The sequence below is a fragment of the Uranotaenia lowii genome, chromosome 1 (assembly GCF_029784155.1).
Source record: "Uranotaenia lowii strain MFRU-FL chromosome 1, ASM2978415v1, whole genome shotgun sequence".
NCBI lineage: Eukaryota > Metazoa > Arthropoda > Insecta > Diptera > Culicidae > Uranotaenia > Uranotaenia lowii.
Genome location: NC_073691.1, coordinates 102,181,226 through 102,185,723, shown reverse-complemented (window position 1 = coordinate 102,185,723; position 4,498 = coordinate 102,181,226). Strand labels below are relative to the sequence as shown.

General features: G+C 39.4%; 1 pseudogene; it reads right to left on the bottom strand.

The window, feature by feature from the left end:
- Positions 1–1,958: 1,958 nt before the first annotated feature.
- On the bottom strand, positions 1,959–4,498 carry LOC129738636 (probable methyltransferase-like protein 15 homolog; annotated as a pseudogene).

Sequence of the window (4,498 nt, the reverse complement as noted above, 5' to 3'; positions counted from 1 at the left end):
ATGAATTTCACGTAAAATCTAAGTAGATGCTCTAAATCGGCTCGAGTCTATTTTTTCTCTCAAGTTCTTATAAGAAAAGGTCAGGCAGCTGACTTTGTTTGTTCTGGAAAAACGGTTGAGAAAGTTGTGTTTAGTTTTCTCTAGTATTACACCGAAAACCGTGACTTCTGTCAGTTGTCTCGGGATTGGTTTCAGGTAAGTTGTCGCAATATTCGGGATTCGTGGCCGAATAGATTTACCGTTGATTTTGACAGTAGCATTGAAATTTATAATCAACGAAATTGTTTTATTTTTTCAGACCACGGAACATCGCTTTGCGGTAGGTTGGTGTTCGGTTTGCGGAGTTCCTGACGGATGAAGTATGTTCAAGTGCCTTCCTGGTGTTATGAGAAAACGAATTCTCAACTGATCCGGTAAAGGTAACTTATTTACTATTCACAAAATTCATTCTTATTTATCCATCATTTTATTTCAGGGTTACATAATTGAACCACGCCCGGAATGCAGATTGCATGATGAAGATTTTTGTGTAATGACATGTTGGTGTGAAATTCGGTTTGAGTTGCGTAAAATAAAATTTGGAATAACCTTATTTAAAAAGAGACTTCTTCTTTTTTCCAAATTAAAATAAAAAGAAAAAAAGCAGCGAGCAATCAATCCAGATTACATTTCAATACTAAATAAATTTCACGAATCTTTCATTCTCACATCATGTCGATCAAACTAAAAAATCACGTAAATTTTAGTTGATGTTCATTCTGCACCGATTCTTATAGGGGCGCGTTTACATATTTATTGCGTAGCATCTACGTGAAAATCAATTGGATGAAAACTATGTAGTTTTTCACGTAGCCGCTACGTGCAGATTATTTTGGGTGTACCCTTAGACGTTTGGGGCTCACGCTGAGAAAATTTTAGCCAATGATGATTATTTTCACACATGTTTGGGTAGCATTGGGTGTAATAATTGTTTCTTTTTGAGAAGTTATTTGAATGTTTTTTCTCGCCAAAACCGGTCAATACGTAACACAAATTGAGAAAACATGTTAACAAAAACCATGTATCATTTATAAATAATTTATGTAAAACTATTCTTGACTTCATATTTCAATAAATAGCTTTTGGCCTCAACGAATTAGTGAGCCCAGTCAGCGTTTCTCGAGTTCAAACGTTATATGAACTTTCATTTTCAATAACAGAAACATTCTAATGAAATTAATGCAAAACAACAATAAACTTTAAAAAAAAATTAAAAAATTTGAATATCCGTGTAATGACCGGTTTTTGTACAAAGTTGTTAACAATATTTATAATCCATCATATTTCACAATTTTAATATAAAAACCATGAAATATGATATATTGTTCGATAACATTGACTAAACTGACATGATTCTTAGAAAAAATTCCTTTCAATTTCTGGCTAAAAGCCGTCTGCTACATTACAAACTACTGATAATTAGTGATAATCATGAAAATTCTACTTAAGAATACATAAAAGGAGCATGTTTGTCAATCTGTTTAGTTTGCCCAGCCAAAAGCACAAATATGTTTAATTAATTTTTACCTATAAACAAGAACTGGTAAACTAAATTAATATTTGGAATCAACACCCCAAAATGAGTCAATTTTTAAAAGAAAAAGGTTTTTTTTTTGTTTCAATTAAGCTTTTTTTCTCGCTGCGTACACGCTGGAAATTATTTAACCAATTATCGTTAAAAAGTAACCATTTTCACACCTTCCCGCGTTAAGTTATTTTTTGGTTTCTTCCATAGAAGTCATTTTTTGACTTCTCTTGAGAAGTGGAAATATGGTTACTTTTTAACCGCAAGAAATTATTGCGGAGAAGTTGAAAAACGGTTAATTTTGAACCATATCGCAGAATGGAAGGAAAACAGGTAATTTTTTTTCTTAAAAATACTAGAATTGGGATTTCGGATCGAAAGATAAATCATCATCCAGCGTTCTAATACGAATTTATTGGCAATTTCTTAGCACACCTGACCAGGAACACGAAATTTAACTCACCCTTACCGCCGCTCTCAGTTTGGCCGACCGACTCCGGGGATTTCGTTCGACCTCCTCGTCACCCGGAAGCACCACATGTTTGGTCAGTTGCTGCCATCCGGAGCACGGTTTCGTTAGACTGTCCATCGCCTGCCGTTCGTAATAAACGGTGTGGCTGGAGTAGCGCAGCGGCAACCGATTGGCCATATCGTTCAACACGTTACCCATGACGTGCCGCTTTACAACAGTGTCCTCGAGCGAGTGGAACGTTATGGCCACCAGTTTGCCACTAAGCTTCAGATATCGCTGGGCCAGCAGCATCCCGTAGTTGATTTCGTTCAGTTCGTTGTTGACAAAGATTCGCAGCGCCTGGAAAGTTTTCGTGGCCGGATGGCTTGGTCTTTTAAATTTGTCCAATCGGTGCATTCCCGTTCCGAAGCAGGACTGAACGATGTCAGCCAGCTGGTGTGTGGTTTCGATTTCACGCATTGAGTGACGAGCCTCGATTATGGCAATTTTCCTGTACTGTTTTTCTTCCCCGTAAATTTTCAATATCCGGCTCAAATCGGTTTCGTCAATTTTGGCCAAGACTTCAGCGGCCGTTGGACTGTCCTGGTATCGATCCTTATCTATTCGCATATCCAGGGGACCGTTTCTGCTAATTGAAGAACCACGCAGTCCTTCTGCATCGAGGAACAACCGAAATCGAATATGAATCCGTCAATGGAATTTTGTCGAATCTTTAATTCTCGCAATTTTGCGGGAAGCTCGGAAAACCTCCCAAGTACAAGTATGATTTGTTTCGGGTAACAGGAAGCCAAATCAGTTGCAATCCTATGAGCAATTGGATCTCGATCCAATGCAATAGTTTTGGCTTCCGGAGCAGTTTTTAAAATTTCTTTGGTGTGACCTCCCGCGCACACAAATAGCTCTCCTTTCTGAGGTTTCAAAAACGTGACCCGGCCATAACCGGAACATGGCCAACATTCGTGGCAAAGTTTCTGCTTAAAACTAATCCTAATCTATGAACACCGCCGGCTAATACCTTCATCATTGCTTGTTCAAGTATTCCATAAACTGCCGATGAAAGCACGTCCCGGCACTGCTCCCCGGACAGCTCGGTGGCAGTCGATTGAAGCATCCTCGGGTGTGCCTTCAGGTGCACGTCGTTAACCAGATTCTCCAACGCTCGATGCTGTCACGATAGATTTTCGTCGTTCACGGCAATAATGTTGACACCACCCAGCACTCCGGCCAGCTGATCCCGCAAAAACTGTCCCAGATCCCGCCCGATTTTACTCTGATCCACCGGCCAACGTTCCAGCAGCTTGAGAAAGCGATTGTAGTGCTGGGACATTATACGCACCGACCGGAAGCTGTAAAATAAATTTCTTGTATAACTAATCTAATAGTTAATTGTAACTGCAAGGCTACGTTAAATACTTCAGAGACAAATTAGGTAGAATACTTACAATAAGTTGTCAAAAAACTTTTGATAAATGCGGCTGGCAAACGGGTTTCGGAGTGGTGGCATGGCTGGTTATCACCCCCAGGGTCGCTGACGATGAGAAGCATCACACTCAATCATGCTCCGAGCAAACAGCAACAGGTCAGCTGGTCGAGCGGCAATCATCTCGATTTTATCTTTTCTCTGTGGAACCGGAATTGCTGCAAAAGGTAGTTGAAAATGGAATTAGCATTGCTGTAGACTAACTATATGTTTTTACTTACCATGGTGCACGGAGTTTATCGGAATCAATCGATGCCCGTATTTGTTGATTTCGTTTTTCAATCCGTCGGAACCGAAACAGCTCCCGGTTCAACTTATCTTCTTCCTTATCGATCGGCACTTCCTCTTCCTAGTGATTCGGGATGCTGCGGGGCTTTATTAGAAAATCATCACTGTTGTCGTTGAACACGGTTCCGGAGACTTTGTTAACGACGACCACGGTTGTTGCTGGTTTTTGTTTACCACCGGGATGTGTGCTAAGCCGGGATTGACGGATGCTAAGGGATCGTACCGATTCCGTTTCCGAAAATGTTTTCTCTCAACTACGGTGTCCGGTACCATCGCAATCGCTAATCCGCCGACGGAAGAAGACGGTACGGAAGATCCGTTTAGTTTTCCTGCAAAGAAATTTGATTTCAAATTCAAAAATCATGTTTTAGAAGAAAAAATAGAATTACCTTCCAGCAGAGTTGGCATTGTTGAATCCTTCAGTCGACAGTTTAACAAATCCGGTGGAATCAAACGTTAAATAAACATGGATTAAAAACAATAAAACGCGTTCAATTTCGCCATTGTTCACTTCCAAATTAAAATGGCGAAAATTTTCCTATCGAATTTTTAACCATATTTGGTTAATGCTCAAAAACTTTAACAATGGTTGATTTTGGAGCTCAAAAAATTCTTAAAAAATAACCATATTGGCAGTTTCGAGGCAAAAACCATAAAATGGTTATTTTTAAACCAAAAATGGTTAAAAAAAAAT